The sequence below is a fragment of the Heterodontus francisci genome, chromosome 1 (assembly GCF_036365525.1).
Source record: "Heterodontus francisci isolate sHetFra1 chromosome 1, sHetFra1.hap1, whole genome shotgun sequence".
Classification (NCBI taxonomy): domain Eukaryota; kingdom Metazoa; phylum Chordata; class Chondrichthyes; order Heterodontiformes; family Heterodontidae; genus Heterodontus; species Heterodontus francisci.
In genome coordinates, this window is record NC_090371.1 from 210,028,679 (window position 1) to 210,047,955 (window position 19,277).

The following is a 19,277-nucleotide window of genomic DNA, read 5'->3' on the forward strand; positions in this document are numbered from 1 at the left end:
AGCTCAGAGGTAGGGCAATTGAACTTTATGTGGCAACAAATCAAGCAAGATTATTGGTTGGAAACTGTTATGTAATCTGTCTGCTTATATTTAGAAGACTGACATGTGAGAACAGTCTGAAAGTTAACTGGCACATGACCTGGTGTTTTGTTCTCTTTTAGTTTCTGTAGTTGTAATATATGGGACAGCCAAAACAATGCTGCTGTCAGCCAACCAGATATCTTTTCTCATCTGTTAAAGAGTTTCTCTGTGCTTCTCCATGACACAGCGCCATATCTTGTTGTGATGGCTGCCAGGATACCTAGAGTAGGGTTGTAGGGCTGGATGAGGTTACAGAGATAGGGAGGAGCAAGGTCATGGACAAATTTGAAAACAAGGATGAGAATTTTTTAATTTACGGGTTGCTGGACTGGGAGACAATGTAGGTCAGTGAGCACAGAGGTGATGGGTAAATGGTACTAGGTGCAAGTTAGGATAAGGGCAGCAACGTTTTGGATGAGCTCAAGTTTACGGAAGGTGGAAGGTGGGAGACCGGTCAGAAGTGCATTGGAATAGTCAAGTCTAGAGGTAACAAAGGCATGGATGAGAGTTTCAGCAGCAGATGAACTGAGACGGGCGATGTTTCAGAGGTGGTCATAGGTGGTCTTGGTAACGGAGATGATAGGTGGTCAGGAACTCAGCTTATGGTCAAATAGAATGCCAAGATTGCAAATGGTCTGAGTCAGTTTTAGACTGGTTGGGGAGAGGGATGGAGTCAGTGACTGGGGAACAGAGTTTGTGGTGGGGACTGAAGATAATGGCTTCGGTCTTTCCGATATCTAATTGGAGGAAATTTTTCTCACCCAATACTGGATGCTAGACAAGCAGCATAACAAATCAGAGGCGGGGCATGGGGAGTGATGTTGAGAGAGGTGGCAGTGAGGTAGGGCTGAAACAAGAAATGTAAATGAATTATGTCTGGTCCAAGCACTGAGACAATGTATCCTGAGTACTGTGAACTTTGCAATTGTACAAATTGCAAAAGATCAACCTCACCAGATCTTTGGTCTAATCTCATCTATATTGAAAGCTTCTGGCCTGGACTGGGTGTGCAGCCTGGAGCTTGGTGGCTTTGGGAGATACTGCTTAGCTGCAGCTTTTAATCAGTCACAGCTGTGCAATAAAAGGGAGTATATTGCAGTACAATATTTGTTCAAAAGTGATTCAGCACACCCAGAGACCCTCTCTAGTTCCTGATGCAACCTTGGAGCTACTGCTATCATAAAGCGGGTGAAAAGAGAGTTGCCCCATTTATCAATGACAGGCACCCTCTCACAGTAGAACCATCCAGACTAGAATGAGTTGACACAAGATCAGTCGCATGTGGAATTTCACTCAGCAGGAGACCCGAATGGGAAATTGCATGTGAAGATCTGGGCACCTGATTCACAACACTCCTGATTTTATTCATGGGCGAATTTGAAGATGTCCAGTCTGTGATCTGGTTCACCTCAGTGATTTATTACATTCCATAGGTAAATGGTGAATACATTTTTATTTTTATTATTCATTCATGGGATGTGGGCATCGCTGGCCGGGCGAGCATTTATTGCCCATCCCCAATTGCCCTTGAGAAGGTGTTGGTGAGCTGCCTTCTTGAACCGCTGCAGTCCATGTGGGGTAGGTACACCCACAGTGCTGTTAGGAAGGGAGTTCCAGGATTTTGACCCAGCAACAGTGAAGGAACGGTGATATAGTTCCAAGTCAGGATAGTGTGTGACTTGGAGGGGAACTTGCAGGTGGCGGTGTTCCCATGCATTTGCTGCCCTTGGTAGAGGTCGCGGGTTTGGAAGGTGCTGTCTAAGGAGCCTTGGTGCGTTGCTGCAGTGCATCTTGTAGATGGTACGCACTGCTGCCACTGTGCATCGGTGGTGAAGGGAGTGAATGTTTGTAGATGGGGTGCCAATCAAGCGGGCTGCTTCGTCCTGGATGGTGACGAGCTTCTTGAGTGTTGTTGGAGCTGCACCCATCCAGGCAAGTGGAGAGTATTCCATCACACTCCTGACTTGTGCCTTGTGGATGGTGGACAGGCTTTGCGGAGTCAGGAGGTGAGTTACTCACCTCAGGATTCCTAGCCTCTGACCTGCTCTTGTAGCCACGGTCTTTATATGGCTACTCCAGTTCAGTTTCTGGTTAATGGTAGCCCCTAGGATGTTGATTATGGGGGATTCAGCGATGGTAATGCCATTGAATGTCAAGGGGAGATGGTTAGATTCTCTCTTGTTGGAGATGGTCATTGCCTGGCACTTGTGTGACACAATGTTACTTGCCACTTATCAGCCCATGCCTGGATATTGTCCAGGTCTTGCTGCATTTCTACACGGACTGCTTCAGTATGTGAGGAGTCACGAATGGTGCTGAACATTGTGCAATCATCAGCGAACATCCCCACTTCTGACCTTATGATTGAAGGAAGATCATTGGTGAGGCAGCTGAAGATGGTTGGGCCGAGGACACTACCCTGAGGAACTCCTGCAGTGATGTCCTGGAGCTCAGATGATTGACCTCCAACAGCCACAACCATCTTCCTTTGCACTAGGTATGATTCCAGCCAGTGGAGGGCTTTCCCCCTGATTCCCATTGACCTCAGTTTTACGAGGGCTCCTTGATGCCATACTCGGTCAAATGCTGCCTTGATGTCAAGGGCAGTCACTCTCATCTCACCTCTTGAGTTCAGCTCTTTTGTCCATGTTTGAACCAAGGCTGTAATGAGGTCAGGAGCTGAGTGGCCCTGGCAGAACCTAAACTGAGCGTCACTGAGCAGGTTATTACTAAGCAAGTGCCACTTGATGGCACTGTTAATGACACCTTCCATCACTTTATTGATGCTTGTGAGTAGGCTGATGGGGCGGTAATTGGCCGGCTTGGACTTGTCCTGCTTTTTGTGTACAGGACATACCTGGGCAATTTTCCACATTGCAGGGTAGATGCCAGTGTTGTAGCTGTACTGGAACAGCTTGGCTAGGGGCGCGGCAAGTTCTGAGCTCAGGTCTTCAGTACTATTGCCGGAATATTGTCAGGGCCCTTAGCTGTTGCAGTATCCAGTGCCTTCAGTCGTTTCTTGATATCACGCGGAGTGAATCGAATTGGCTGAAGTCTGGCATCTGTGATGCTGGGGACTTTAGGAGGAGGCCGAGATGGATCATCAACTTGGCACTTCTGGCTGAAGATTGCTGCAAATGCTCCAACCTTATCTTTCGCACTGATGTGCTGGGCTCCCCCATCATTGAGGATGGGGATATCTGTGGAGCCACCTCCTCCAGTTAGTTGTTTAATTGTCCACCACCATTCATGACTGGATGTGGCAGGACTACAGAGCTTAGATCTGATCCGTTGGTTATGGGATCACTTAGCTCTGTCTATCGCATGCTGCTTATGCAGTTTGGCATGCAGATAGTCCTGTGTTGTAGCTTCAGCAGGTTGACACCTCATTTTGAGGTATGCCTGGTGCTGCTCCTGGCATACCTCAAGGGAGGGCGGTAGGTGGTAATCAGCAGGTTTCCTTGTCTATGTTTGACCTGATGCCATGAGACTTCATGGGGTCCAGAGTCAATGTTGAGGACTCCCAGGGCAACTCCCTCCCTACTGTATACTACTGTACCACCACCTCTGCTGGGTCTGTCCTGCCGGTGGGACAGGACATACCCGGGGATGGTGATGGCAGAGTCTGGGATATTGTCAGGTATAATTCTGTGAGTATGACTATGTCAGGCTTTTGCTTGACTAGTCTGTGGGACAGCTCTCCCAACTTTGGCACAAGCCCCCAGATGTTAGTAAGGAGGACTTTGCAGGGTCGACAGGACTGGGTTTGCCGTTGTCTTTTCCGGTGCCTAGGCCGATGCAGGGTGGTCTGTCCGGTTTCATTCCTTTTTATTGACTTCGTAGCGGTTAGATACAACTGAGTGGTTTGCTAGGCCATTTCAGAGGGCATGTAAGAGTCAACCACCAGACCGGGTAAGGACAGCATTTCCTTCCCTAAAGGACATTAGTGAACCAGATAGGTTTTTACAACAATTGACAATGGTTTCATGGCCATCATTAGACTAGCTTTTTTTAAATTCCAGATTTATTAATTGAATTCAAATTCCACCTTCTGCTGTGGTGGGAAATGAACCCATGTCCCCAAAGCAATATCCTGGGTCTCTGGATTACTATTCCAATCACAATACCACTGCGCCACATCCTCCCCTGATAATGGAATTAAGTAGAATGTTTAGCACAGAGACAGTCCATTCAGTCAAATAGGTCTATGTCGGTATTTATGCTCCACACAAGCCTCCTTCCACCCCTATTCATCTCATCCTATCAGCAAACCTTCTATTCCTTTCTACCTATGTGTATATCTAGTTTCCCCTTAAATGCATCTATGCTGTTTGCCTGAACTACTCCTTGTGATAGTGAGTTCCGCATTCTAACCACTCTATGTAAAGAAGTCCAAAAGTGAGTCAGCACTCCAGATGATAGGATGTATTGCTAATTCTTTAGAATACCAAAGGAAACTATAAAGGAACATTAAGAAGATGGGAAATAGACTCAAAGGTGGAAAATTTGATTCATGTCAGTAAGTCAAGTGATGCATTTTGGTAAAGGAAATAACAACAGAAATTATCTGCTGAATCAAAGCAGGCTCTGTGCTGTGGAAGAGCAGAGGATTTTGGGGGCTCTGAAAGGCAGTCCCTCAGATTGATAAAGCCATAAAAGACACCAATGCAATTCTCGGTTTATCACAAGAAGTGTAGAATATAAAAGTCAAAAGCCCGTATAAAACTTTAACAAAACCTCAGTATGGAGAATTGGGCGCACATGATAGAAAGGATATTGCGGCATTAGGAAGCATATGACACGTATTCTTTAGGATTCTGCCTGGTATGAAGAAATACAAATAAAAAGATAGTCTTTTTTTGTTAGAAGGACACAGATTAAGGGAAGATATTCTCGAAATGTTTACAATTCTGAAAGAAGCAGACCTTTTACAGTTTTGAGGGCCTAGAACAAGGATCTTTAGATATATAATTAAATGTAAGGGAAGTAAAGCTGAGAGCAAGAAAAATGTCTTTACTCAAAGAGTTGTGAGGCTGTAGAATTCACTACCAGCGTTGGTGGTTGAGACAGAAACTATGTCAACATTCAGGATTCAACATTCATTAGATCGTGGATAAAGAAAAGAGGGCAAACGAATATGGCAACAGAAGCAGGTAAAAGTTTGCTCATGTGGAAGATAAATGCCAACATGGAATGATTGGGCCAAATAGTTCGTTTCTGTGTTGTAACTTCTGTGTGTTTGTATATATTTGAATGCAGGATTAACAATCCATTGAGTTCAGAAGGACACAGATGAATAGATTGGACAGAGAGATGTTAGATGGAGACGAATGTAGAGAAATGCGAGGTGATGCATTGTGGGAGGAAGAATAAGGAGAAGACATGTACACTGAAAAGGGGCAAAGAAACTTAGGGTGCAAAATTCATGTGCTCTGCTTTTTGATGGTGGGAACCATGATTTGCAGTGTGCCTTCACCTGTTCAGATCAAAGTGGGTCAGACACAAAATTGGTGTACCCATCTCACCTGCATGATTTCAGGGTGCCTCTAGCGCTGGTCTCCTCTCCTCCACACTGCTGGCGTGGTCTGCACATAGCAGGAGGCGCTGGCAGCATTGCCTGCCGATCATGCGGTCCAGGCAGCCTGCTTTTTATTAAAGGCAGACTAGGCTGCCTCTTAAAGGGAAGATAGAAAAAAGATTGCTGCAACAGAAATTCTTGAAAATGAGTACCAGAGCACACAGAAGTGTTGTGTCTAATGCGCACTTACTCTTAATGAACTCGCGAACACCGATTGGTGAAGGTTATATCAATATTTTATTTACGCACTAAATCATCAAATTCAAGCTCTCACTAACTTGCACAGTATACTACCCATCAAGGCACGAGGTGATCAGTCTCAGACTTGCAGCTGCTCTCCTACGTTCTCTGCCTCCCTGACTCAGGGGTACCTTCTCGAGTGTTGTTCTGAGGGTTCTCGTGCCGTCCCTAGTTTCGGCCAGGGGTTAAATCTTGTTTCCAAGACCCTCCCCTCTTACTTACCCATTGGGGTCTGGTACAATGATAATTCCTTATTTGGTTCAGTGAGAGCCTGTTCAGCACTTCCCCTTTTTCAATACTAATGTCTAAATGTAAGTCTAATTATGTCTTGTATCCAAGGTGACTTCTTTGTCTGATACGGGCAAGGACACTCTGTCATCCTATTTTCCTGTTATTGTCTGCAACTCCTTGGACATCTGTGTCTTGTTCCCCTTTTCTACCCAACCACCCTGTGTTTCAACACACTATGTAATTATTTATAACTAGCCCCTTCGTCTCAACTAAGTTCTTCAGTGTTTTTGCTGGGTCTACAGTTTTTGCTGGGTTTACAGTAGGATCCAGACTGACAGATGCAGCGCTGAAGGGATTAATGATACATATGGGCAGGAGGAGAGATGCCATGGTATGACAGAGGCCAGGAGACCCTCAAGAACCACCCTCAGATGCGAGTGCGAGCAGATGGCCAGGAAGGTCAACTCCTGGAGTCTGGACCCGAGGACCTGGCAGCAGTGTCACAGGATGTCTAATGACCTTGTGTGGGCGGTCAATGTCAGTGACTGCATCTGCACATGACATCTCAAACCCACCACACCACCAGCTTCTCATGATTTTCAATGCATCACATCACCAGCACTTACCCAGCAGTACTTTCTGGCACTCATGACTCACTCCTAACATATGGATACCCGACCTTACCAGTGCCAATGCTGCCAGCTATTCATCTGTGTCAGACACATCACCCAAACACAGTGCTACTCAACTACTGATATTCTGCCTGATTTCTTGCAGGACAAAATGGCACAGAATAGAAGGGAGAAGAGCAGAACTGCTGGAGGACAAGGACACGAACATCTCCTGAGCGTTCTATGGAGGAGATGGTTCTCTGTATCATGTGGCTGGTTGAGACGGAGCCGATAGCATCCAATGTTGCTGAGAAAAATGAGGATAATAATGAGAACATAAGCACATAAGAAATAGGTGCAGGAGTAGGCCATTCGGCCCCTCAAGCCTGCCCTGCCATTCAATAAGATCATGGCCCAGACCTGAACTCCTCTTTCATGCCAGCTCCTCATAGCCCTCAACTCCCCAATATTTCAAAATCTATCTACCTCCTCTTTAAATACTTTCAGTGATCTAGCATCCACAACTCTCTGCGGTAGAAAATGCCAGACAATCACTGCCCTCTGAGAGAAGAAATTCCTTCGCATATCAGTTTTAAATGAGTGTCCGCTTATTCTATAACTATATCCCCTAGTTTGAGATTCCCCCACTAGTGGAAACATCTCAACATCTACCCTGTCAAGCCCCCTCAGAATCTTGTATATTTCAATAAGATCACTCCTCATTCTTCTAAACTCTAATGAATAAAGGCCTAACCTGTTTAGCTGTTTTTGATAAGTCAACTCCTTCATCCACTAGGAATCAGCCTAGTGAATCTCTTTTGAACTGCCTCCAATGCCAGTATATCCTTTCTTAAATACGGAGACCAAAACTGTACAGAGTACTCCAGGTGCAGCCTTACCAACACCCTGTACAGTTGTAACAAGACTTCCCTATTTTTAAACTCCAACCCCCTCGCAATAAAGGCCAAATTTTCATTTGTCTTCTTAATTACTTGCTGCACCTGCATGCTAACTTTTTGTGTTTCATGCACAAGAATACCCAGATCCCTCTGTGCTGCACTTTTTTGGAGTTTTTCTCCATTTAAATTATAGTCTGCCTTATGATTCTTCCTACCGAAGTGCATGACCTCACACTTTCCTACACTAAACTCCATCTGCCAAGTTTTTGCCCACTCACTCAACCTATTATATCCCCTTGCAGATTCCTTATGTCCTCATCACAACATGCCCTCCCACCTGTTTTTGTATCATCAGCAAATCTGGATATATTACACTCTGCACCCTCCTCCAAGTCATTAATATAGATAGTAAATAATTGAGGCCCTAGGACTGATCCTTGTGGCACTTCACTAGTTACGTCTTTCCAACCTGAAAAGACCCATTAATCCAGACTCTCTGTCTTCTGTGTTAACCAATCCTCAATCCATGCTAATACATTACCCCCAATACCGTGAGCTCCTATCTTGTGCAATAATCTTTTATGTGGCACCTTATCGAATGCCTTCTGGAAATCCAAATAAACTACATCTACCGGTTCCCCTTTATCAACTCTGCTTGTTATATCCTCAAAGAACTCTAGCAAATTTGTCAAACACGATTTCCCTTTCCCAAAACCATGTTGACTCTGTTTGATTGCGTTAAGATTTTCTAAATGTCCTGCTATTTCTTCCTTAATAATGGACTCTAGCATTTTCCCAACGACCAATGTTAGGCTGACTGGCCTATAGTTTCCTGCTTTTTGTCTCCTTCCCTTCTTGAACAGGGGTGTCACATAAGCGATTTTCCAGTGAGTTCTGGAATATTTCCACCAATGCCTCCACTATCTCTGCAACCAGCTCCTTTAAAACCCTTGGATGCAGGCCATCATGTCCTGGCGACTTGTCTGCCTTTAGTCCCATTAGTTTTTCAAATACTTTGTCCCTCGTGATAGAGACTGTTACAAGATCTTTCCTCCCATTAGCTCCTTGCTTATATGATATCTGTGAGATGTTTATAGTGTCCTCCACTCTGAAGACCGATGCAAAATATTGGTTTAAATTATCTTCCCTGTTCCCCGTTATCAATTCTCCAGTCACATCCTCCAAGGGTCCCACGCTCACTTTAGCTATTCTCTTTCTTTTTATATACCCATTGAAGCTCTTGCTGTTTGTTTTTATATTTCTTGCCAATTTACTTTCGTAATCAATTTTCTCCCTCTTTATTAGCTTTTTAGTCATCCACTGCTGGTTCCTAAAAAATTCTCAATCCTCTGGCCTACCACTAGTTTTTGCCGCTTTGTATGCCTTACTTTTTGATTGGATACTCTCCTTGACCGCCTTTGTTAACCACAGGTGGTACATCCTTCTCATCGAGTCCTTCTTTTTGACCGGGATAAATTTTTGCTGAGTTTTATGAAATATCTGCTTAAATGTCTGCCACTGCTCATCCACTGACCTTCCCCTTAGTCTATTATCCCAGCCCGCTTTAGACAACTGTTTCTTCATACCTCTGTAATTGCCCTTGTTTCAGTTGAGGACATTGGTTTGAGACCCGAGTTGCTCGCCCTCAAACTGAATTTGAAATTCTACTGTGTTGTGATCTTTACCCCCTAGAGGATCCTTAGCTACGATATCTCTTATTAATCCTATCTCATTACACATTACTAGATCTAAAATAGCCTGTTCCCGGGTAGGTTCTGCAACGTATTGCTCTAAGTAACAATCCCTGATGCACTCTACAAATTTGTCTTCCATGTTACCTCTGTCTATCTGATTTGTCCAGTCAATGTGCAGATTAAAATCACCCATGACAATTGTAACACCCTTCTTACACGCCTCCATTATTTCCCAATTTATACTTTGTCCTACAGTTAGGCAACTCTTCGGACGCCTATAGACGACTCCCACCCATGACATCTTCATCTTGCTATTCCTTATTTCCACCCAAACTGATTCAACATCACGATCTATTGCACCTATTATCACTATTCACCACCGCACTGATACCTTCCTTTATTAACAAAGCTACCCCACCTCCTTTTCCTTTTTGCCTATTTTTCTGGAATGTCGAATACCCTTGAATATTGAGTTCCCAGTCTTGGTCACCCTGCAACCACGTCTCTGTAATAGCTATCAAGTCATATTCATTTATTTCTTTTTGTGCCATCAACTCATCTATCTTGTTACACATGCTGTGTGTATTCAGATAAAGAGCCTTAAGCTTTGACTTTTTACCATTATTATTCATTCGGGTTCTAATTTTTGCTGCACTCTTCTGCTTATATTTTCTGCCCCTTCCTGTCACACTTTGATTACCGTTCGCCTCTTCACTACCCTGCACCTCTGCTCTGTCGTTTCTTTTTGATTTTTTAAACTTCCCTTCAGTTGAAACCTCCCCCACCTCCCCCACTAATTAGTTTAAAGTCCAATCTATAACCCTAGTTATATGATTCGCCAGGACATTGGTCCCAGCATGGTTCAAATGAAGCCTGTCCCAATGGAACAGCTCTCTCCTTTCCCAGTACTGGTGCCTCATGAATCGGAACCCATTTCTCCCACAACAATCTTTGAGCCACGCATTTACCTCTCTAATCTTATTTACCCTCCGCCAATTTCCATGTGGCTCAGGTAGTAATCCGGAGATTATTACCTTTGTGGTTCTGCTTTTTAATTTAGCCCCGAGCTGCTCATAGTCCCTCAGCAGAACCTCTTTCCTAGTCCTACCTATGTCATTGATACCTACGTGGACCATGACAACTGGATCCTTCCACTCTTACTTCAAGTTCCTCTCCACCCCAGAAGAGATGTCCTTAACCTTGGCACCAGGTAGGCAACACAGCCGTCGGGACTCCCTGTATTTGCTGCAGAGAACAGTATCTATTCTCCTAACTCTGCTATCCCCTATTACTACTACATTTCTCTTTTCTCCCCTCATTTGAATGGCACTCTGAACTACGGTGCTCTGGACAGTTCGCTCATCCTCTCTGCACTCTGTGCCCTCGTCCATACTGGGAGCAAGAACCTTTTACCTATTGGATAAGGGCACTGGCTGAGGCTCCTCCAAAGCTAAATTCTGGATCCCCATACCTGCCTCACTCACAGCCACAGCCTCCTGTCCCTGACCACGGTCCAAATTTGATGTAATTAATCCAAGGGATGTGACTGTCTCCTGAAACAGTGTCCAGGTAACTCTCCCTCTCCCTGATATGTCGCAGTGTCCACAGCTTGGATTCCAGCTCATCAACTCTGAGCCGATAGTCCTCGAGCAGCCAACACTTGCTGCAGATGTGGTCACCGTGGATCGCACCGGCGTCCACCAGCTCCCACATACTACAACTGCAACACATCGCCTGCCCAGCCATCTCTATTCTATTTAATTAATTAATTTGGATGTTAAATATTTTAAAAGTGAATTTCTTAACTGCACTCTTCAGCTGTAATAACGTCTCTTGATTTAAACCACTTGGCCAATCAAAAGAGACACGGAAGAGATACCCACCAATCACTTACCTGTTTTCCTGTTACGTCACACTTCGGCTCTGACAGGTAGAAACAGGTAGAAGGGGCTCTCTGCTGCCGGTTTTTATCCCATGCCGCCGCTGCCCTTCTCACGCAAATCTGCTCTCTGTGTGCTGCGCCTCCTTCTCTGCCACCATTTTTTATCTCCTGCCACCACTGTCCTTCTCACGCAGGGCAGCTGTCATATCTCCGTGTGCTGTTACATCTTCCTGCCTTGTGCCCCTTCTCAACTCGCAGCACACCCTCATCATGTTGGATGGCATGAGGAACAAGCTCAGCTGGTGTGACCATAGACATCTTGCCTTACATCCGAACCCCCTTCCCTCATCTCAACCTTCCCCTTTCTGATTTCCTACTTTCAGACATCCAAGAACCTCTGCCTCCCAGCTGCAGCAGTATGAGGAGGAAGAGAGACAGTAACAGCATGGCACTGATGAACACTCACAGCCAGCAGCACAGATACTGGTGATACACTTAACTTGGAGGTTAGTATAGAGTTGGGATCAGCACATATTGAATCATCTGGGCACAAGTGGGCTGCAGCCAGGCCAGGGGTAAAGGATATTTGGTTTGCCAGTTGTCTGGAGGGGTGAGGTTGCAGATGAGTTCTGCTGCAGAGGACTCAAATGAGGACCTCAATGGGTTGACTTACAGGAGAGCACTGTTGGGCTTGCACACCAAGATGCAGGGTGCATTTGCTTGCCTGCCAGACAGGCTGCTGTCACTGTCAAGGAGCATGGAGGAGTCCGGCTCCAAGTTGGCAGAGGGCGTGGCACAGCGCTTGTTATCTGTGCAGCCTCTGCTCCACCTCCCAGTAGTGCTGTGGACCCAGAGCCACTGACATTGCTGCCCCCCTACCTGTTGCAGTCTTTGTGTGGACAGGTCACCTACTCATCTGCTATCCCTGTGAAGACGCAGTAATGCTCTGAGGCAAATAAACCAGAACACTTCCAAAAATACTCCTGTGTATTTTCTGGTGGAAAATGTTCCATAAATTTTACTTACCTGTAATCAGGGTGCCTGGGTCTTTAAATAATGCTAATGTTGGGCCCATCTTCCTACTTTATGCTTCTTTAAGAGTGGACAGTGCAGGCATTGCCAGCACCTGCATCAAATCAGCTGGTTAGGCTGTGTGATGTCAGGATCGTGCTATTTCCACATATTTGGTGCAGGCAGAGGATGTAGCTGGGTGTGCCCATATCATTGATGAACACCATGTGGGCTGTTCAGGTAGCGCCTGTTGCCCCCAGGGAATCAAGGTACGTCTGCATAGCACCACTAGATGCGGTACTGCACAAATGAAATTCTTGCCCTCAGGGGTCAGATATACAATTCTTTAAAACGGGAATGAAATTGAGGGGATGACTGTTTAAAAGCTGGCATAGGTGTGAGAAATTCAATGGATTCCTTCAGTGTTGCAAAATTATATAAATCTAAGGGAAGATGGTTTGCGAAGCCATCATTGCATATTGTCCCACATGCACAAGCTATAGCAACAACTTGAATTTATATTGTGTAATGTTGTGCAACGTCCCAAGGCACTTCACAGGAGCAATAGGCAAACAAAATTTGACGCAGAGCCACATGAGATGTCAGGACTGGTGATCAAAACCTTGGTCAAAGAATTAGGTTTTTAAAAGCATCTTTAAGGAGGAGAAAGAGGTAAAGAGGTTTAGAATGGGAATTCCAGAACTTAGGGTCTAGGCAGCTGAAGGCATGGTGTGTGAAAAAAATCTGGGATATGCCAGAGGCCAGAATTTGAGGAGCGCAGAGATCTCGGAAGGTTGTGGGGCTTGAGGAGGTTACAGAGATAGGGAGGGGTCGAGGCCATGAAGCAATTTCCAAAACAAGGATGAGAATTTTTAATGTCGTGCTGTTCAAAAAATCTCATTTTTGCATACAATGAGTTCTGTTTATTTTTAATCTGGGATGAGTATTTTCAAGCCATTTCAGTTAACAATATTTACTTGCCATCTCCTGTTTGGAAGACATTGACAAAAAATTGAGAATTGCTGCTTTAAACTGCAGCACACATTTGAGTGTAAAAGTGATACGGCGAAATAAAAAGAGACTTGCATTTATAGTATGCCTTATATTTCTCAAGAACACTTCAAACCACACATCTACAATTGGTTAATTTTATGGGCAGTGACTGTTATGTAGACAGAATTGATATCTGGTAATCTCTATCAAAGACTATCCTTTTTAACATTGCAAAGGTAATTTTGCACCTTTGCACTGCCGCTGGAAAATCATCTAGAGCAGTCACTCAAATTTTCCATATGGGCTTCTAGTGGGTGAGTAAGTCACAAAATCATCCTTCATGTTGTCTCCTCTATACTGCATGTCAGAAATAATCAACTACTCTCAAATTCTGCAACACATCTTTGTACCAGTTACATAATCATATTTCCTGTTGTTCCTGAATTCCCACTTAATGTTGTTATCTCTTAACCCTAAGAACCACTCACTCGGTCGATGTGAGCTTTGGCCCTTCCCTCCTTTTAAACCCCTCCAACCTGCTGTTACTCTTCCCTCTGTGGTTGCAAGCTGCTGCTGCTCCCTTTTAGCTTTGGTCTGTTACCTCAGGGGCACATCTATCCTTCCATCTTGATTGACAATGGAGAGAGACAGTCTTGGTGTAATATTGCCTGTCTCAGTAAAAAAGTGATGCATAGCTGTAGAAGGTTGACTTTTAGTAGACAGGTTTAAATGTTGCAATAAAATGTGGTGACTTCAACAAAACATCTCACTTGTAATCTAATTTAGCCTCTGATTGACTGAGTTCGGTTTCTACCTCGTCTCACTTCACTGTGAGCGGCAAGAGTTTGAAGATGACGGTATCATTTTTGTACTGAAACCTTGGATCGGAACTTCCCTTTTCTTTAAGGTTATCGTAGTCAAGTAGAGAAGCTTGGAGTAATATCTTGGAGACTGAAACGTTTGCTGAAGATTCTGAGGAATGGGGCATATCGGGTAGAGAGGAGAGATGTGGGCTGTTCTTACAAAGAATTGATGATTTTTCACATCTTTGAAGTAAAATATTACCCGAGAAATGTAATATGCCATGACAAATCTGTGATGTCGTCAGGGACATTTCTACACTTCTCCTCTACTGTCGCTGTATATGTGTAAGAAAAACTATGCTTCTTTGTGAGAATGGTAGAAATGCGGAGGAAGATACTGCAGTCCAAACCTATGAGCATTTTTTCTCATTTCCTTATATTCTCAGACTTGAGGTTGATTTTTAGAACCACGAAAGATCTTCATCCTATATTTTTTCAGTATTTGGATATCATTTGTTACTTAAAAACAGTCAGCTCTCAATCGTTTCTGACAAAATTAGCTGCTGTAGGCTCTCTATTACATTAATTTTAAAACTGCTGCTTATATAACTGCTTGGCCATCGGCTACTATTTAAAACTGATACATCTGTGGAGTTGCTCATAGATTTGTATGGACTGAGGTTCCATTTCAATCTTCAGTTGGTTAGAGAGCTGACATGGTCGCTACATTTGTTTTTCAAGCATGAAGCTGAGATGGGAGATTTCAGCAAGTTGAAAGGAGTCATGACAATTGTATTTTTTATATATGTGACAGCCTTGATTTTAAAAGTCCTTACCTGGGTGGAAACTGGGCAGAAGGTCAGTTTAAATAATGGGAGCCCTTTACTTCCTCTGATCCCACTTTCTTCCCGCTCTGTTCCCATATTGACCTGCTATTTTGAGCAGGCATGCAGGAAGGAAACAAGTCCTACTTTTAATGTGCAGATCTGGTCTGATATCATCAGAACCTGATCTGCAATTTCAGCCTGAGATCTGAAGGGGCAAGGAGTGCAGTTTCAGCTCCCCCATCAGACAAATCTGAACTGGAGCCAGATCCTGGGCCAGAAGAGGCCCAGAAGCTAAGTTGGGTAAGTTTTAAATTTATTTTTCAGGTTTTGTCATGGGCCAGCATGCTCCTGTGGGTCTCATAAGGAAGCCTTGGGCCTCGCTTGAACTGGCTACTCCCCTTCCCTCCCACCTGATCCCAACCAGACCCTTCACTAACTGCCAGGGACCATCCCTATGCTAAGCAAAACAAATAACTGGACAGCAGATAAATACTAGATAGAAACTAGACAGCAGGTATGAATAATAAAAGTTGCAGTTTAACATAACTGCAACTTGCATTTCCATGTCACCTAAGATATAAGTAAAACCTCCCAAGGTGTTTCACAGGAGCATTATCAATTTCCTCTACATTGGGAAGACCAAACGCAGATGGGTGACCGCTTTGCGGAACACATCCGCTCAGTCTGAAAGCATGACCCCGAGCTTCCGGTTGATTGTATGCTCTCATGCTCACATCTCTGTCCTGGGATTGCTGCAGTGTTCCAGTGAACATCAATGCAAGTTCGAGGAACAGCATCTCATTTACCGATTAGGCACACTACAGCCTGCTGGACTGAACATTGAGTTCAATAATTTCAGAGCATGACGGGCCCCCAATTTTACTTTTATTTTTAGTTATTTTCCTTTTTTCTTTTTTATATTTTTTGTGTTTATTTTATTTTATTTTATCTTAGTTTGTTCAGTTTGCTTACCCACTGTTTTTTTTCATGTTTGTACTTGTGGCTTGTTGGATCTCAGTTGTAGGATCTCATTAGTTGCACAAAGAGAGACGAAGTCTGACTGTAGCTTTAAGAAACTTTATTGTAGTACTTAGTGGTTACATCATCAGCAAAGCGAACAACAACAATACCTGGGCTCTCCTCACTCTTCCTCCTACCTGAGGAGGGAAATCAAGCCTTTCTTATAGTTCTTCATACAAATCAGTGACACCCCCTTTATGTTCCCAATTGGTTTACAAACTTTGCAGTTTCTTGGTGTCAGGGCCTGATTGGGGTACTGCCTTGTCACCTTCTCCTCTAGCAGTTTCTCATCCCCCTATCTCCTTGGACCATTACGCTGATTGTTGTACAATAGGCTACTATTAAGCAGCCTGCAGCTGTCCTGTTAGTTTCTGCTTGTTAGTCTACTTCTACTGATAAGCTGTCTGTGCAGCCCTGAAGCTATGAAGTTATTTCTGATAAGCTGTCTCTGCAGCTCCGAGGTTAGTTTGTTAGTAGTACATAATTGATCAATTATTTCACCTGAAATGTCCCCATATTATTCTGTTCCCACAGTTGTTTGGTATTCAGTCCGTTAACACCCTATCTGTACTAATGCTTTGTCTTTCAACACACCATTAACATATTGTTTGCCTTCGTTCCATGACCTGGTTGGTTATTCTCTGTGACCTTGTCCTATCTACACCTTCTCCTTTGTTATCCCTTGCCCCACCCTGCTTTACTTGCTTAAAACCTTTCACATTTCTAATATTTGCCAGTTCTGAAGAAGGGTCGTTGACCTGGAACGTTAACTCTGCTTCTCTCTCCACAGATGCTGCCAGACCTGCTCAGTATTTCCAACATTTCTTGTTTTTATTTCAGATTTCCAGCATCTGCAGTATTTTTCTTTCATTATCAAACAAGATTTGACACTGAGCCACATAAGAAGATGATGCTAGGACCAATGTAAGTTTCAGTGAAATACGAACATATGTATTAGGAGCAGGAGTAGGTCACTCGGCCCTTCGAGCCTGCTCCGCCATTCAGTAAGTTTATGGCTGAACTGATTACTCCATATTTCCACCTACCCCCGATAACCTTTCACCCCCTTGCTTAACTATCTAGCTCTGCCTTAAAAATATTCAAAAACTGCTTCCACCACCTTTTGAGGAAGAGAATTCCAAAGACTCACGACCCTCTGAGAGAAAAAAATTCTCATCTCTTGTCTTAAATGGGCGACCCCTTATTTTTAAACAGTGACCCCCTAGTTCTAGATTCTTCCACAAGGGGTAATATCCTTTCCACATCTACTCTGTCAAGACCCCTCAGGATCTTATATGTTTCAATCAAGTCGCCTCTTACTCTTCTAAATTCATGCAGATACAAGCCTAGTCTGTCCAATCTTTCCTCGTAAGACAGCCTGTCCATTCCAGCTATTAGTCTAATAAACCTTCTCTGTACTGCCTCCAATGCATTTACATCCTTAATTAAATGAGACCAGTACTGGACACAGTGCTCCAGATGTGGTCTCACCAATGCCCATATATATAGCTGAAGCATAACCTCCCTACTTTTGTATTCAATTCCCCTCGCGATAAACGATAACATTCCATTAGCTTTCCTAATTACGTGCTGTACCTGCATACTAATCTTTTGCGATTTGTGCACTAGGACACCCAGATCCCTCTGCATCGCAGAGCTCTGCAATGTCTCACCATTTAGATAATATGCTTCATTTTTATTCTTCCTGCCAAAGTGGACAATTTCACACTTTCCCACATTATGCTCCATTTGCCAGGTCTTTGCCCACTCACTTAACCTATCTATATCCCTTTGTAACCCCCTTATGTCCTCCTCACAAGTTACTTTCCTACCTATCTTTGTGTCATTAGCAAATTTAACAACCATACCTTCAGTCCCTTCATCTAAGTCATTTATAGAAATTGTAAAAAGTTGAGGCGCCAGCACAGATCCCTGTGGCACACCACTCGTTACATCTTGCCAACCAGAAAATGACCCATTTATGCTTACTCTCTGTTTCCTGTTAGCTAGCCAATCTTCTATCTATGCCAATATGTTACCCCCTACACCATGAGCTTTTATTTTCTACAATAACGTTTGATGTGGCACCTAATCAAGTGCCTTCTGGAAATCTAAGTACAATACATCCATTGTTTCTCTTTATCCATGGCATATGTAAGTCCCTCAAAGAACTCCAATAAATTGGTTAAACTTGATTTCCCTTTCACAAGACCATGTTGACTCTGCCTGATTACCTTGAATTTTTCTAAGTGCCCTGCTATAACGTCTTTAATAATGGCTTCTAATATTTTCCCTGAGACAGGTGTTAAGCTAACTGGCCTGTAGTTTCCTGCTTTCTGTCTCCCTCCTTTTTTAAATAAAGGAGTTACATTCGCTATTTTCCAATCTTGCAGAATATTCCCCAAATCTAGGGAATTTTGGAAAATTAAAACTGTCTCACTAGCCACTTCTTTTAACACCCAAGGATGAAGTCCATCAGGACCCAGGGATTTGTCAGCTCACAGCTCCAACAATTTGTTCAGTACCACTTCCCTGGTGATTGTAATTTTCTTGAGTTCCTTCCTTCCATTTCCTGACTTACAGCTAATACTAGGATGTTACTTGTATCCTCAATAGTGAAGACCGATGCAAAATACCTGTTCAGTTCAGCTGTCATCTCCTTATTATCCATTATTAATTGCCCAGATTTACTTTCTATAGGACCAGCTCTCACTTCGTTAACTCTTTTAAATATCTATAGAAACTCTTACTATCTGTCTATATTTCTAGCTAGCTTTCTCTTGTACTCTAATTTTACCTTCCTTATCAATCTTTTAGTCATTCTTTGCTGTTTTTTATATTCTGTCCAATCTTCTGACCTGCCACCCATCTTTGTGCAATTCTATGCTTTTTCTTTCAGTTTGATACTATCTTTAACTGTTTTAGTTAACCACGGGTCCCACCTTTGGAATTTTTCTTGTTGAAATGTATCTATTCTGAGTATTCTGAAATATCCCCTTAAATGTCTGCCACTGCAGCTCTGTTGACCTATCCCTGTCTATTAGGCTAGTTGTTGGCTAGGAAACCAGCTGAAAAAGTTCAAAAAAATTTTGTAGTTAATTTCTGCAGGATGTCTGGCAAATCTTTTGGAACAGCTCAAATCACTGAATTAATTGTACAGATTCATTTTCCTGTCATAAATCAGTGAAAAGATTTTGTTTTTACTTTGTGCACAGCAAAATATGCCACTTTGTCATGTCTAATATTTTTCCAATTTATTTTCTCATCTTTGCATACCACACACTATCCATGACTAAAAGGATAGTCTGGAGATCTGCCTTAAGGCCTGCAGTAGTAGCTGGGCACTCAGTGCTGCGTGAAAATAGCCTGAGGTAGTTGGCCCTTTGGTTTTTCTCTTCCCGCCTGTT

At 43.5% G+C, this 19,277-nt stretch overlaps 1 protein-coding gene across 1 annotated transcript in view; it reads left to right on the forward strand.

The window, feature by feature from the left end:
• The window catches only part of LOC137370988 (uncharacterized), a 184,882-nt gene that overhangs the window by 147,491 nt on the left and 18,114 nt on the right, over positions 1 to 19,277 (forward strand). The window lies entirely within an intron of this gene.